At 37.6% G+C, this 17,556-nt stretch overlaps 1 long non-coding RNA gene across 2 annotated transcripts in view; it reads right to left on the bottom strand.

Annotated features, from left to right (window-relative positions):
- LOC121098163 overlaps positions 1-17,556 on the bottom strand; it is a 76,906-nt gene that overhangs the window by 58,066 nt on the left and 1,284 nt on the right. For both annotated transcript variants that reach the window (XR_005831192.1, XR_005831191.1), the window contains exon 2: positions 12,823-12,933. This is a non-coding gene — a long non-coding RNA (uncharacterized LOC121098163). The remainder of the gene's footprint in view (positions 1-12,822; positions 12,934-17,556) is intronic.

Raw genomic sequence — 17,556 nt, 5'->3', positions numbered from 1 at the left:
AACAAATGGAACCGCCATTTTGGGGATCCTCAACACAAATTCAATAAGCTTTAGTTATGCCACCCTGATCATTTTGTTCATGACCAGCTACTCTCCATATTTTTATTATCTTCAAAGGAAAGAAAAAGTGGCCCCTGCCTTCACGAAGCACTTTGCTCTCCAGAAGACTTAACCTCTTTCAAAGAGCTCTCATGTCTTTACCTTTGAAAAAGCTAATAACTTGTTTGCCAAAATAGCAAGAAGATTTACAGACACACTTGAAATCAGACAAAGATTACACAGTGAAATTAATGAAGAGATTGTCACTGTCAACAATAAATTAAGTTTGTGCTAAAAACTAACACGTTTAGATTGTAGCAGACATCACTAAGCAATGTGCTACTAAAGACTCTGAACTTTTCCAAACACAATAAGCACTGATAGGCCCTGGATACCTTTTCCTGAAGTGCCACTCCAGATGGTTATTTTGGTAGCTGGGCTGTATTGCCGGAAATAAGGCTAACACTTCTATCCCAATTTTCATCTCCTTTGCATGATGTCTGGCATGAATATACCAGCTCACAACTATATAGAGAGTGGATCATCAAATGAAAAACCACTGGAAAGGAGGAGTTGTGTGCCAATAGTGTGTAGCCTTGTGCAATTGCATCCAAATGCATACACAAATGGGCATGCATAGAAATCATAGGATAAAAAAAAAATCAAATATGCTAGCCAGCTCAGCATTTAGTACTTCTTAATTATTTAATTGAAAGGTTTCTGCATCTAAACTTGACTTTGCAATTTAGGAACACAGAAAATCCTGGATTTTTAGTTGCCTTCACAACTGTAATGTTATTTTCTAACCACTCCTATGTCCAATATTTTTTTTTGTATTTTACGTGCTACAACAGAAACTACAAGGCACTTGCTACATCTGCACTCTGAAGAGTGCTCCTATGCATTCATATATTTGCTTAGAAATATGGACTGGTAGCATTTTGAAAACATTAATGGTATTTCCAAATTTATTAAAAGATTAATGTCTTCAACCTGCTGTGCTATATCCAGAAATGCCAGAAACAAAGTGAAAAAAAATGAATGTAAAATATTTCAGTCTCAATCCCCTTCACCTTCAGGAACAAATTGTGCGTATCTTACATAGCTGATGTATGGTTGTGAAGCAAGTCCAGTGCTTCTGGCTGGTTTCTGTATGAACAGTTATGCCACTAATTCCAAGAAGCAGAAACAGACATATGAACTATACTTCATGCAGTGTATAATGAATCCAGTGTGTCCCAAAAGCATCAGTCAGTGCAGGTAGAAAGCAGCTGCACAGTATATACACAGACACATGCTTCTCAAAAGCTTTTGTCTTACTGCATGTGTAATATACAACACATCTTTCAGAGTAGGAAAACATCATCAGTGCCTTGTAGATATCAGTTTTTAAAAATTTATTTAAAAGGATCTTTTTAGAAAATCTGAAAACAAAACCAAACACAAAAAAACAACCCAGATAATAATCATGTAATTACTTCCGGTTTTCTCATTTTACAGGCAAGTGTTAGGTACAGATACTATCCCCATTCCAGAGATGGCAAAGGGGAAGCAAGTTTGTGCTAATACATTCAGGCTTAACCGTTGACTATTAAATGGAATTAATTGATGGGGAGATAGAGACAAAAGACTTGATGGCTTAGCTAGCTGTGGCTGCTAGGTTCTTAGACGCTCCACAATACCAAGACCACTTACCCTGGTTCCTAACTTCAGCTACTCAGTTTTAGCACTGGTTAAAGGACTTGTGCAAGCTTATACAGCATATACATGACAGAACGGGGTTTAGAAACTGGAAAGGTCGATTGGCTCAGACTTTCTAAAACTGATAACCCCGATGTCATAAGTACATCGCAAACTGCCCTACAATTCAGGAATTATAACAAGCCTGATTAGGAGAATACACATTGGATATTTCATGGCTAAATAAGCAATATGTTGACTATAAAATTTATGATCTGCTTAAAACACAGTAGATTGTTTAATATTAATATTTTTATATTCCTCAAATGAACTGTATTAAAATGAATAAAGGATGGCCATTCCTACCAAAGGATAATGTGATTAAGTTACTCTAAATATATAAAAAAAATGGATAGGGATGTGAAATGGAAAAAAACAGATATAGTGGTAGAAACCTGTGTGAAGTCACTGGGAGTTTTGTAAGAGTCAGTCTAAAGAGAACGATATTGTCTCAACACTGCTAACAGAGACCTGGTTGGAATGTTGTCCTCATGGACACCGAGACACAGAGACTCTGGGAAGGAGAACTGCATGGTATGAGGAGTACTATGCCGCTCCCTGATAGCTGGCACTGGAAGGAACAACTACAAGAAGGCCACACAACAGCTGTCCAGAAGATGGATCACAACCGTTGTCATAAAAACAAACCAGAAAACATGAACTTCAAGTGAACTTTCTTCATTATAATATCATTACAATACAAAAACACACCTCCTGGTCTGAAGCTACACGCCTCGGGCACTCCTCTTTGGAAGTGCATGGTAGCCTTGCTCAAGAAGTTGGAGACTGGCAACAATCCATGGGCCAGAGGAGGAGCGAGGTGTATTGTTTGACTTAAAAGATGGCTCCTTAGCAACCAAACTTTGGAGATCTTCCCTACCAAGGATCACGACGATCGGAAGGACTGGCGGGATGCTGTCTGGATCTGGGACCACAGGGACACCTTGGACCCGTGGTGGTGGCTATAATCCTCTTTTCTTTTCTTTTTGCTTTATCTTTTCTTCACTTTCTGTCATTCTACCTATCGCATGCTGCTTTACAGGCAGACAATAAAATTGTGCTGTTTTATTGAAGCATAACCCCTTGGCGTGGTCGCCTTGACTTTTGCACTTTGAGATCATAGTAAACGAACCACCACGAGTCCACTGAGTGGACCGTGACAAGTTTTACTGTTAATTATTACAGGAATGCAGTAAGGCCCACCATCTCAACTTAGTCTGAACATAAGCCATCTTTTGTAAGAAACAAACAGATAACTTTCTTGGAGACAATACCAAACACAGTATTAGACTCAAAACAAAAACCACAAACAAACAAACAAAAAAAAAGAAAAGAAAAAAAAGAAAAACTACTGATGCACAGCCATGCTTATGCAAAACAGGAATGTAGTACAGGCTTAATTATAATGATATCCTTGGGCACTGAGTCTGAAGTAGATACAAAAAGTTGCACAGATCGATGTGCTTCCCTGAGTAAGAATAAAAGGGAAGAGTAGCTAAGGTATCAAGCAAAGGTGAGAAAATCTCGGTGATTTGAGATTTAAGTATAGCACAATACAACTGTATTAGGCTCTGTGCTATTTCCAGTATATTAATTGTTTAACATAAACAGAGTAAAACCCATCCTGTCTGTCTTCTAACATCACACACCATTAGTTAGAACAGGTGCTTTAAAACAAAGCATTAATGACTTTTGAGACATAAAGTAATTATACAAAATAACAACCACTATATTGAAACTTGTGTAATTTGAACAGAAATACATAAAGACATGACCTTACTTGGTTCATCAGAACAACACTTAATTGTAACATTTACATGAAAAGACAGCAGCTGCTTCAGTTGCTATTGCAGCTTTCATTTATGTCATGTTATTTATATCATGTTATCCATGTAAGAAGGAGGTGTATAACGTTATCGAGCCCTATTGTCAGTCAGGACATACAAGGAACATATACTTGAAAGCATTTTCAGAAGGATACTTTGTCAGTCTCCTACCAAAAATTGCTACTGGAAGACACCACTTCTTTAGCTGCTGGGGAAAAAAAAAAAGTAGCATTTTAGCTACACAACACAAATCCCTTTGACAGTCTAAGACTTATTGTGCCAATGCTTAAGCCAAGGGAATTTTAATCACCAACTTTAATGTGTTTAAGAACTCAGCCCTGAATAATTCTGCCATCACTATGGCTGGTAAACTGCGTAAGCTCAACCCTTGTGATATTCAAAAACTACCCTGAAAAAGAAAAAAAAAAAAATCATACAATCTCTAGTATCTGTGTAACAGGCTTGTTTATGCAGCAGTAATTTTGCTCTCCATTTTCCCTTGCTATTAACTAATAATGCAAAGCAAAATGTTCTCACAGAGAAAAAGAGCCAGCTGTAAACAAATGTTACACCCTTGGAGACTTATGTTTTCCCTTATGAAAAGCAATGCATTAGATAACATTATATATTTATAATAAAAGATACCCCAAAATATCACTGCATACAACTTTATTTAGAAGGAAGAGAAAATGTAGACATTCTGATAAATACGCATACATGTGAGATAAAAAAAGACACCCTGAAAACTGATGATATCCTGAAAGTCCATGAAGAGTTATGCAACCAAATGACAAATTTGAGGTACAGAGTATTACCCATATTATTTTAAAACTGGAGTCTAAATTCTTGTTTCCTTATATTGCTACCTTAGTCTTTGTAACTCTATTTAAAGCCTGACATCTGAAAACTGGTACAGTGAAAATGAAATCTTTTCTTCAACTTTTATGGTAATTTCCACATTTTTCTTATGTGCTGTCCTTTCAAAAATAATTCACTCACTGACAAAAAGCTATTTGAATAATCTTTATATATACATATATATATATATATATATAAGTTTCTGCAGAATGGAAACTAAAGAATAAAGAAATGAGCTGAATACCTAAGTACAGTCTGAAACATTAGGATGCATGAAGATTACGTTATTCCCTGCACAAGTTTTCACCGTTAGAAAGAATTCCTCATCAGGGAGAATTGATCCTGAGCCTGGAATGCTATACATTGACTACAAGACATTTATCATCAAAGGTCTATGAATATATTTGGCATTACTCTTTTAGGACCGAAGGTAACAGAAGCAATTATTGCATCTTAATTAAGGGTAAACACTGGTAGGCATATGTTATCTACAAGAATAGTTACATGTCTGAATATGACTAGATCTAATCTAAAATGAGTGCTAAGATTAGCCAAAATCCTCTAGACATTATCTGTGTGTAGGACTCTTTTTATAATGTTGTTCTAAGGCTAAGATCAATGAAACCTTAAAGAAGGATTTAGTGATGCTGATAGGATTTTCTCTTTTTGATAGAATGTTAGGTGGAAAAAAAAGACATATTAATAGGAATACATTCAAAAGTTTCTTGATGATACACTCACACTACATGTAATACCTGTACTGTAGAAATGAGTTGTAAAACAATCCTTTATTAATGAATGAAACACTTTTTCATATTGGGAATACTACTCTAGATGCTCATGATACATGAATCTTTGTGAATGTAAGACACAAAATTTAAATTGCAAATAAAGGAGATTTTTGCAAAGATAAATCTGATGAATAGAGTGAAATCTGTCTCAACTGGATGAATAAGATATTATCTTGCTTTATATGCTTTCAAACATCCCAATGTGTTAGTTACTCTTCTATCTCTTGATGGGGTATTTTCTTTAGCAGCAAATGGGTTATATACAATTATTGACCACATAGTATATCCCTCTGTTGAAACACACTCAATTCAGTTATGTGAGAAGCTAAAGGTTCTTGGCATTTTTTGAGGTCTTTTTAATCCCAAATATTCCAGGAATAAAACAGAATCTTCAGATAATCAGTCACTGAAAAAGGGGAACAGCTGGTATAAAATAAAAACCCAAGCTCCCCCTTTTTCCTGGAATATACAGAAAACTTATTTAATAGCAGTACTTTTACATGACAGTCATGTCTGAACCGCAATGAACTGTTTTTATTCCTAATTTCAGTAATACCAAATAATTATTATACATTAATACTACAGATAATTACTGGTGTCAAAACAAACTGTCCACCTGCATTTAGAAGTAGATGCATTTCTTTTCCTAGATAGCAACTACAGCGAGAGTTATCTTTCCCGGAATTGCTGTATAGTGTCCAAATACAGAGGAGAAGGAGAACTAGTTCAAGAACAGACAGACATACAGCAACAGCTGAAGTGAAAAAAAAAGAGACAAAGATGCGGATGGGAATAACAGATAAATAGAGCAGGTAAGAAAGGAACAAAGGCCAGGCAGAGGAGGATGAGGGGAGAAGGCTGGAAAAAGTTGAGAGCAGGTTAAGAGTCCCATTAAACTGAGTACAGTTGCTGTGGTCCATTAAAAAAAAACAAAAAACAAAAACAAACAAAAAAAAACCTAGAAAAAGGGAAGGTGGGAGGGCTGAAATATGTCAGGGCTGGAAAGTAGTTTGACAGTAAATACTGGAAGTGGGAAAAATAATATGCAGAAACTAAATGTTATGTACAACTTGTATGCAGAGTATGTACATGTAGCAGTGATTTTACTGGGAGGCAGTGTTTTACAGTGAAACCAACAGCTCTTGCCTTTGAAGACAAGCACTTCACACCCTTAGGGTTGCAGCCACCATCCCAGAATTCCTATGTCAGGATAAAAGGGAGCTACCTAAAGGAAACCACTGTGGGTACCTCATGCAATAACTAAAAAGTTGGTTATTTTTAGTGAACAAATCATCTAATTCAGCAGCTTGGCTGCAGAAATGCCACCAGGCAAAGAAGAAGGAAAATTCAGTAGTTTGCAAGATAATGTGATACTCAAGATGGGACACTTTTAAGTTTTACTATGAATGCAGAACAGATGCAAACTGAAGTAAGAGGTGCTGCACATGGAAAATAATTAAGGGCTAATTAGCACAAATTGGCTGAAAGTAATTTGCTAGGCTTTTACTATGAGATACTGGTAATTCCGTAAGTCAAAAAGCTCGCTTTCTTTTTTCCACATTCCCAGAGTGTTTATCTCTCACCAACCATGGTGGGCATTTAAAAAACCCCACAGATCTGAGCCACATCCTCAGTTCAACTGAACTGTAATGTTTTACATCTGAGGCACCTCAGAGGGTGACTCAAGTGAAGAAATATTACTAAAATCAGATTTGAAGGGAAAATATAATTTAGTGTCCCACAGAGCACTGATATTTCAAAATCCTCCCATTCTGCACTGAAAAAATGATCTTAGGAAACCAAGAGGAAAAAAAACCAACAAACATTAAAAAGGGACAAAAATGGGAAACCTCATGAAAACTGTCCACTTGTAGTCTACTTATCACAGCACTGCTCTGGAATGTGGAAGAGACAGGTTCAAATCCCTGCTCTGATTTGCACACAAATTCAGAAAATGCTTTTCCAATCCAAAAAAGCTTCTTTCAAATCATGACTGTCCAGCAAAGCTCTGTTTTTGACAAGCAGATATTTTCTGAAGAAAAAACATTTGTCAAAAATTTCTGATATACAGTATCTCCACATACATGATATATTCAGAAAAACAGTAACTCACAGACCATATATAGTATTATAGGAAAGGTTAAACTTTCTATCTCCTAAAAAAGTAATCCTCAGTGGTTTTGAAAGAGAGAGTCTTAACTGTATGAAAAAGAACACCAAATTTCTTGCTTGTTACAGAAGGGCTGGATTCAGCAATTCGTAAAAAGACAATGTGGATACACCAGCAACCACAACAAAGTGTGCAAAACATTTTAAAGTGTTGATTGTAAAATACTGAGGTATATCAATATCATGGACGAATCTGCTTTTCTGTTTGGCTAGAAATTTACATCTAAGAAAGCCAGTGTCATGGGTAACTTAAAATCAGTCATTTGTAAGCATTCAGTTAATTATTTTTTTTATTATTGTATCTTTGACATATGCTCATTCAGCTTCAAAGAAAATGCACTGATAATGTTGACACCAAACTTATATTTCAACACAGGAGCTTATGCAGATTAGCTTCTGACTGTGGTTTAATCACAAGAGTAAAATGGCTCAGGCAGAACTGAGTAATATTTTAGGGGTCCTTCTAAGGTAAATGATACATTTGTACATTTCTCAGAGTGTGCAATACCTGCCTGAGAGACTGGAATTTGTATGAAGAAACAATTTCCTGTCTCCCTGTGGTAAATAATGTATTTAAATATGAGAGTTCTCTACAAATGTGTACTATACGTGGACTGTCCCTGAAGGAACTATTTTAGTCTGATAGCTAAATACCTAATTATAAATGCTTTAAAAATACACACTGTGGACCATCAATGTGTAATAGCTCTAGGCTCTGGTGCAGATACATATTTAAAGTGTATACCATTTCTATTAAACAGGCATGAACACAAAGCCCCCAACTTTTGGGAGAAGACAAGTAACATGCCCTGGACTCAGTCTGCAATGCACCGATCTTTGCCCAAACTTACTACTTTCCATTCACTTTGATTTGAAAACACTCAATATTTGCCACCAATACTTGGCACCCATTAGAATAGCAGGGTAGAAAAAGACTATAAGGGGTCAAAAAGATAGGTCGTGTAAAATACTCTTACTTAAGGATGGGAACCTGTAGGTATGTGCAGCTCTGTTAGCAGATGAAAAGGCTGTATGTGGAATTTTTGGACTGTAGTAAAAAGGGGAGTCAGGATAATGGCTATTAAGTGTACACAGTCCCTCACAGAAGTAACCTAATGCCCACTTCCAGTTGGCTTTGCCATTGCACACATGAAACCATAAGAGCAAATGACACTTTCTAACATATACCTGTGCTTTTAGTAAGCAGCGGCAGGTTTGATCCTTCATATTTACGCAACTGCATATGCGTGATTGCCGTGGTTTAACCCCAGCTGATAACTGGTGCCACACAGCCACTTGCTCACTCCTCCCTCACCCAGAGGGGTGGGGAAGAGAATCAGAAAGGAATGTAAAACTCAAGGATTGAAATAAGAACAATTTACTAACTGAAACAGAATAAAACCAAAAGAACAATAGTAATGATAACAGTAACAGTTATAACGAAAAGGAGGGAGAAGGGGAGAGGAATGAAATCCAAATGGATGGGAGGCTAGAAAACTAGTGACACACAATACAGCTGCTCACCACCCGCTGCTGACCGATGCCCAGCCAGCCCCCAAACAACGATCAGGAAGCCCCAGGCAACTCCCCCCACCCCCTGATTATACACCAAGCGTGATGTCCCATGGTATGGAATACCTCTCTGGCTAGTTGGGGTCAAGCTGTCCCCGCCGTGTCCCTTCCGAGTTTCCTGTGCCCCTCCAGCCCTCCCACTGGCAGGGCCTGAGAAACAAAAAAGTCCCTGACCACACCGCTCCCATGCCAAATCCAACACGCAGCACTGCACTAGCCACCAAGCTGAAAATTAATTCTATCTCAGCCGAAGCCAGGACAATGATACATACCAATTCTTCTTGTTTTTAAAACAGGAAATATGTACAGCATACTCTGGACTAGGACTAGAACTGGCAGGCTACTTTTCCACCCAGAACAACTCAAGTCGTCTCACTCATAAACCCCACAAAAAACTGAGTTCATATTGCTAAATCCTTTTTAACTTCAGCTATAGCAGCACACAAGACACCTCTGAAATATTATAATCCAAAGCCAGTCTTTGACGTGTATGTTTGCTTTTTGTTGGCTATCCTTCAGATGAGAATAATTCTGAATTCACCAGTCATGATTAGTGCCTGTCCTACGTAGTTTCAGAGTGTCGCCATGGCTGAATGTAAGCAAAAGTTATTGTACATATATCTTCTCTCTTGATGTGCTGCTCTTGCTATTCAGGCTGAGACTATCTGTATTCAAAAGATCCAAGAAAGTACATTCTTTATAATTTTCTAAGGAAGAAAAGGGGCTTTAATAATTGTATTGATACAAAACTTATTACAAGTTTAATTCTTAAAAAAAAAAAAAACCAAAACTGACTTCCTTTAGTAATACAAAAACCAAAAAACCCCAAACCCAAGCAGCTGCCCCATCTGCTTGGCTCTAAGCATCTCTGTCTTTGGAGCTGAGCCATGCACTTCAGGAGAATGAAATTAAATGTCTATCTATACTTTTGACCTTGTTTAAAGAGAAGTTTCCTTCTTAGCTCCATTCCTAATTTAATATCACTGGACTAAACTCTCAAAGCAGCATGAACCCTACTTCAAAAGATGCCCTGAAGAAGGAATTCTGAATTAAAGGGACAAAAGTCATATTTATGTATCCCAGATTAGAGATCCTATGGCATCTAAGTGTGGCTTTAGTCTCTACTTATTCTCTAAACAGACCCATTTGATATTCTCCCAATTTTTACTCAGTCAAAAAGCTCAGAGATAGTTAGTAACTGCTACTCTCAATGGTTTTGAAGATGATTTTCAAGTAATCTTGATTCCACTAAAGGGCAATGCCCTTTTTACTTTAATGGGCCAGACTTTGGTCAGATGCACATAAAGTATCTGGGAAAAGATTATAAAATTAGGTAATCAGCTTTCATGCCTTTTGAGGGTAGGGAAAGAGGGGTACTCCTCAGTGCCACTAAATCTACATATAAATAATTGCACTTGAGACAGCTGTGCTCTATGGGGAAATTTTGAAGCTGTAAATAGACTGAAATGTTTGCCTTTGTGTTTGAGTGAAGTGGTTGGTCCTGAAAGCAATTTGACACATTTTATTCAGTTATCAGCTGCTGCTAACAGAAACAGTTTTGAAAATCTCAACTAAAATACATCTGTGATCATTTGGGCTGGATGAAAGAGAACAATATGTGGCTATTTGGGAAAACAATGAGCAATGAGCATTTACTGGAGTTCAGAATTTAATATTATTCAGATGAATCAGTGAAAACATTGGGTGTACTGCTATTTCAGACAGATAAGCTGGAGTAAAAGCACATTCTTCTTTTCATCTGCATTGGCAAAATGCAGATCTTTTTCTACATTATAAGAGGCCTACTGTTTTCTCTTTTCTGTGCATGTATATTGTGCATTTTATAGGTTTAGTGTTCATACAGGGGATCAAATCCTGAGAGAAGAGTGATTGCTATGTATACTGGCTTGAACAGGTGTTTCAGAAAACCTGCCTCCGTTTAAGATTCAGTTGCTTTTACATTGTTTACATCAACCTCATTGCCAGTTTCATGAAACAAGGCAAAAGTAATTGCCTTAAAAAACATACTATTTCCTACTGTGTACATAAATTGGAAAGCATTCTGCTTCCTTCAATCTGCAAAAGAATTTGTCTATAGTCAACATATTTTTTACCTACTAAGTCTCATATATCTAGCACAGAAAACAGACTTGAGGATGTTACGATTTTTTCAGACAGGGATGAAAACCTAGGACTTCTGTTCTAAAAATTACTAAGTGAATTACTAAGAGCCAAAAACCAGGACCTACAGTTGTTCCTGGATTCAGATTAACTATGAGATTGTAGAATGGCCTGTAATTCATGAAACCTGGGATTCAGAAAGCATGAAATACTAAACTCCAACTTCCTTCACATTTCATATCCTTCAATATGAAGACAGGGAAGGCCTCAGTATTTCTCTATTCTTGTTTATACTGCATGAAGTACTGAGGGAAAACATTGTCTTGTTCACATTTTGCCCAGAAATGGTCTATTATTTGCAGACAGGCTATCTTTGAGAGTTTGGCATAGATAATTTCATACCCATGCATGCCTAGCTGTCACCCAACTAGAATCTCAGCATTATTTGCATGGTATCTCTAAACTCTTCACCTGTCATTATTTTGCGTGATACCTTTGCATTGAGATATATTATCATGTGCTCTTATCTTGATTCATATTATATTTATCCTTAGGAGTTGTGTTTTTACCAGAATGGTTCCTTGATGCCTTTGTCCTGCCTTTGTAAGGAACTGACTCTACTAGTGAAAACTGTAAAATGGTGCATACTGAAGAAAATGATAGTTATAAATAATGCCAGTAGCTATTCATGAGACTTGCCATACTTTTCTTAAGAGACAGGATAATATTCTCCAAGAATGGTAGAAGTCTTCGCAACTGTCTCAGATTTTACTGCCATAAATTGAGTATTGAATTCAATGACAGCAACATTTTAATAAGTACGTGTTTTCAGCTAAGTAGCATGGGAAATTCAGCACTTGATTCTTGAACTGAATGACAGTATCAGCAGTGTGAGATGGTGAAAAAGGTTTTCAGGAGAAATTTTCATTTTTCACAAATTTCATACAACACAAAGGAAAAACTTCAATTTTCATTAGCACGGTTGTAGAAGTTGGTGTTATAAGCATTAAAAATATAGTTTAACATCAAGCTTTAATTGCTGTCATAAAAATTATGCTGAAATCAGCTACAGCACATGCTTCTGTAGACTTCTGTAAGGCCTTCTTACTTGATGGATAAATTAGCTTATTTTCGAATTAGTGAGCTTCGTAAACTGTTAGGGACCTTTCCTCATTCAGTAACTCCTTTATTATTAGGTGCTCATGCTCAGTTATTTTTTGCTTGTTGCAACTCTGTCCAAAAATAGCTAGGGTCACTGTGATTTTTGCTTGCTAATGAAAATGGTCACTGAATCAGTCAAAGAAAGATTTTGTTCAACACCAAGAATGTCTATACTATGCATAATCCCTCCCCAGCATCTCCACACATACATGTAGATATGCATGTATATAGAAAGTTGAAAGAGAGAGATGTAATTTTGAAAGAGAGAGGGAGTGCAAGTAAAAAAATAAGCTCTGTGAGCAAGAGCTATTCTTCCACATTAAAGCTAAGCTGTGTTCCACATTTCTGAGTTGATCAGCAAACCAGGTATGAATATGCTCTCTTTAGACCACACCCTTATCACTTGAGAGAACAATCACAGAAACACTAGCAAAACCAGCCACTGTTCGAATAAGGGAATAAGGGGCAATTAATAATTTTCTAGTGCTATTGATGAACCATGTTACGCAACAAGTGTAGAAAGCAACATTTAGCATTATACAAACCTTGCTGTTCAAAGAGCCACGTCTACCTCTTAGTAGCCTCCTGTATAGAAGACTGGCTGAGCATCCTCAGACTGGGGCACCTTTCTCCAGCACACAGAGAACTTCTTACAACTGTAGGGAAATATGAAGAGAAATTGTAAGATCATGATTGTGACTTGTGGAAGTAGCAGAGTTTCAGGTACAAGAGGACAAAAAAGATACTGAAGGTCCTGCAGAGATAACGAGAAACTCATCTGCAGTTACTAAGGATCCACAAGCTGAGAAATCAGATCAGAACCTGCCACATCTAGTGTTAAACAATATAAGCGCTTTATTTTTATTTCTTCTGTTTTTGAAAAACTAATCTCCAAATACTTAACAACACTATGCAACACTCTAGGTAGTATGCAACTTGAGTTCATGTTTTTAACTAAACTATATTTCAATTGTGAAGTTCCAGCGTTCCTATCAGCACCTGAGCAGATGTCCTGGTCTTACACAAATCTTGCTTATGCTTTCCCAGCTTGTGATCAGCAGGATACACAACTGTAGTTCATGATTTAATTCTTCCTTTCTACCTTAGAACAAAAACTTGCACAACGTTTTATCCACGGCAGAATTACCAAGCAGACATTCCTTTCTATATTTAACAGTCAAAAAAACCCTGTATGACTCTGTTGTTGAACCACCTAGTCTGGAAAATATCTATATAGCACAGAATCTCCCAGTATACAGATTTCCCCAGGTAGGTCTCAATATATTGAAATTGGAGAATAAATAAACCTAGTGGACTCTTGGTCGTCATTAAAAAAATAGATTGTTTACAGCTAACTTGTGTATTTCCAGTCTTCCTCGCCGTATATAGTAAAGACATACCAAGCATTACTTGAATCAGCATTATGACAATAAACATTAGGTACCATTCAACACATGAAAAGAAAAATGTTCTTTCTGCGAAAAACTAGCCAGCCAACCCACCAACACTAGGCAACTGCAAACCTAAGAAAAGAACAGTGCATGCCTTCCTACCCATCTACCTTCTCCGACCTTCCTCTCTTCTTGTCATTTTCCTTCTCTGTGTTTCTATACTATTAGAGAAATCCTGTTAAGGTGTCACATCGTATGTGTTCATTTACCTCTTAATCCCTAGAGTGGTATACAATAACTTGAATTTGTGCCTTTTCTGTGGTGCACACCTACTTCCATAGTTACCTGCATTACACTCAACGAGAGGGTACTATTCATGCAACGATGCTGTGAAGCCAGCATGGTAGGATTTGGCTCTTGAGAATGGTCTGCCCTGTAACACTGTATTATCTGGTTACCATCTGGGGCAACTCTGTGAGCTCTCAACCCATATGACATTAAATATTCCCTTCAAGCTTGGGAAGTTCAGTGCTACCACACCAGATACATTCATCAGCTGGGTCACACTGCAGGGCTTCCGTTGGCCGCAGTTACAGTAAGGCAGGTGTGCCTCCATTTGGTACTCCCTTGTGGTCAGGAATCCTGCAAACTTCACAGTTTTCAGACCCATTCAGCTGCCAAATGTATCAACTGCTGCTTGTACAAACTGGCACATTACAGTTTTGTTTGGTTGAATGGTTAGCATTTAAAACACAGTCCAGCTAAGGTCCCTGGCAAACTATATGCAGAGATGTGTACTTTGATTTTTCACATGTCTAACTGCATATCCTTCCCCTTGTTTTTCTACTACTGCTCAAGTTTCACAAGCAGTTAGTACGTTGGTCATTCACCCCCATTTTCTTCCCTGTTGTCCCTGAACTCATTAGCCTTCTGCATATAGCCTAAATCCAGCATGAGTTAATAACTCAGTTTTATTCGTGTAATGCCTGGCAGGAAGCTCATACGCAGAGCACTATAGCCAATACACTTTCTCACAAAAATGCATCATCTTACACAAGCTGCAGAAAAAAATCTTGCACATTTCTGTATGATAAAATAGGTGATCAGTTCTGCAAAAACCTTTTTTCAATAATCCTGTGTGCATCAATGTTAATCACAATGCAACCACAAACCCATATAAACAAATAAGAACAAGTATATAGGAAGATACAGATGTATTTCGCATTAAGTATCAGGGGTCAGGTTAGAAGTTCAATACAAACAGAATGTTACTGTCGGTGATGTACACAGGTTCTGTTTTGTACATTTATTTTTAATTTGTCTTCAGAGAAAAGTTCAGCTGAGAGGTTTTGATTTGGGGCTCATGGCTACACAAAGAATGTAGCCACCCAAGGTCATGCAGCAAGTCAGCAGTTTAATTAGGATTTGATCTCAGAATTTTCCTGGCTCTTGGCTATTTGCTCTATCAAGCAGCTGGTACAATCTTCTGAAGATATTTATTTAGATGGTCAGTGGCCAAGAATGAAACCAGTTTCAGGCAACCTTGTTTACCACTCCACTACTCTATTATTCAGAAATCTAGATAAATCACCACATAATGAAGTGGTTGGATAGCAGCTAAAAAGATTTGGGAGTTATAGCACATTGCAAGCTGAACATGAATCATTATTTAGGTGTTGCACAGAGGGAAACATCATACTGGGATTGTAAGAAAAACTATGACCTGCAGGATTCAGGAAGAAATCTCCCAGCTCAGCTCAGCTCAGCACTCACAAGTCCTCAGCTAATTTAAGTCCACTTTTGGGCAACACACTTGGAAAGACATGAACAAATTTGAGAGAATCCAGAAGTGAGGAGGAAAAAAAAAAAAAAAGAAAGATCAGAGACAGAGAAACAGAGCTGACAAGAAGGGTGAAACAAAATCAAATGGAGAATTCAATCTGCTCTCCAGGCTGTGGTGAATAGGCCAACAAGCAGAGGCATTACATTGCAGCAAATAAAGTATTGCCTAGACAGCAAAGAAAATTTAACAGAAAGCACAGCAGTGGAGGGTTCAAACTGTTTCATTTGTGATCTATCCTGCTGTAATGAACACACAGAAGACACTGCATACCTGGAATAACATAGCTGCACCTGATTTTGTGGTTCTTTCCAGAACTGCAATGGTATTAGGAAACCTTAATCACCATTTATGTATTTCAAACACCAGCCTGTACTTAATATCGCCTCTCAGTGATCACTGATACTCACGAAGTAAGAGGTAGTAGAAACTCGGTACCCATATCTCTCTCTCACTCACTCTCTCACACACACCCACACCCACGTGCACACACAGGACTATGTTGTCAAAGAATCCAAGCAGAGCTGTCCTCTAGCTACACCACCCCCCTCCTGTACCACCACATCTCAGAGTTGTTACATCCCAGGCCCAGACCAGCGCTTTTGTCGTCACTGAAACTCATGGAAGTTTTTCTCAGCCTGTTTATTCATCTTGTTCGTATCTTTTTGAGTGGAAGCTACAATCTGCTATGCAGATCAACCATTCTACCCCATTTGGTATCATCCACCGACTTGCCAAGGATTTCATGCCAACAAAGGTCATTACTGAATACTTAAACAGCAGCCTCTTATTATTACCAACTGCTAAGGAACATAACCGTTAACTGGCCACCAGCTGGTCTTTGAACCAGTTCCTGGATGCCAATAGGATCCAAACTGCCTTTAAGGTACCAACATGAAAGAGCACAAGACAACTACATTGATTTTAGGACACTCTACCACTTACTCAGGGTATGTGTGCTCCCAAGGATTTCCCCTAACCCCTGTCCCCACATACTGATACCCTTGTGGGTGAACAGACCACGCCACAGCTGTACTAACATCAACAACTTCAGAATTGGAAAAAATAAATACAGTACCTTACTCAGAAACACCAAATTGGATACGCACAAATAAGAGGAATTAGACTTCAAATATTCTGCAAAGGTGTTGACACACAGTACGCCTTGACAGCCCATCTGGTAAATGTGGATGTCATTCAATACTCTGAATTTCCTAGTGAATGGCATGCCAAAATCTCACTAGAATAAGAAATTGTACACCAAATGCCAATCATTCATTATTTTCTAATTCCCTAAGGAGTATTTTTCATTCAGTTCGGCATTTATAAAGGAAAAAAATGCTGTGCCTCTATGAATGAAAATTCTGCACTTTTGTATCAAGCCAAGGGCTGACACGATGCATGCAGCCAGGCTTCTCTGAGGGATGACTATGTACAAGATATGGAAATGGTGATGCTGTGAAGAAAAACAAAGGCCTCATTAACATGCTACTGAATTTAACAAAGAAATGAAAACAGAACCAATACCATAATCTTTTTTTTTCCCCTGTTCATTTTCATTTTCTAGATTATCAGTCTAGGAGAGAGATAAAAAAAAAAGCAGCTGCAAGAATACCTCAAAATGCCATAATCAATAACTTGAACTGACTTGAATGAATAATGCAGTGTCTTGCCTAGATTTTACATCTGTTATAGGCTCCTTAAAGTAACGTATTCTGAAGTACAGAAGGACATGAACAATCTCTGTGCATGTGTTAGTGATGGAATGTTAGAAAATAAAAGAACACATAAGAGTTGCAGGGAAAATTTATTTCCTAAAAATAGTAGGGTCTCCAGCTTCCATAGTTTGAGATATATTGTTTAAATTAATTTAAGTGACTTTTGTTATCGATTTGACACCTTCAGTTCTTGTTGACCTGCTGCTACACGATCTTCCTTCCAAGCAAATACAGATTCACACTAACTTTTTCGAACTTACTTGACATTTGTTTAAGAAAATATGTCCTTCTCTGAAAATACTTTACATATTTTCAATAAATTTAGTTATT

This window comes from Falco naumanni, chromosome 15 (genome assembly GCF_017639655.2).
Source record: "Falco naumanni isolate bFalNau1 chromosome 15, bFalNau1.pat, whole genome shotgun sequence".
In the NCBI taxonomy this organism is placed as follows: domain Eukaryota; kingdom Metazoa; phylum Chordata; class Aves; order Falconiformes; family Falconidae; genus Falco; species Falco naumanni.
Note: the sequence above shows the minus strand (reverse complement) of the source record. Positions and strands in the feature narration are given on the sequence as shown.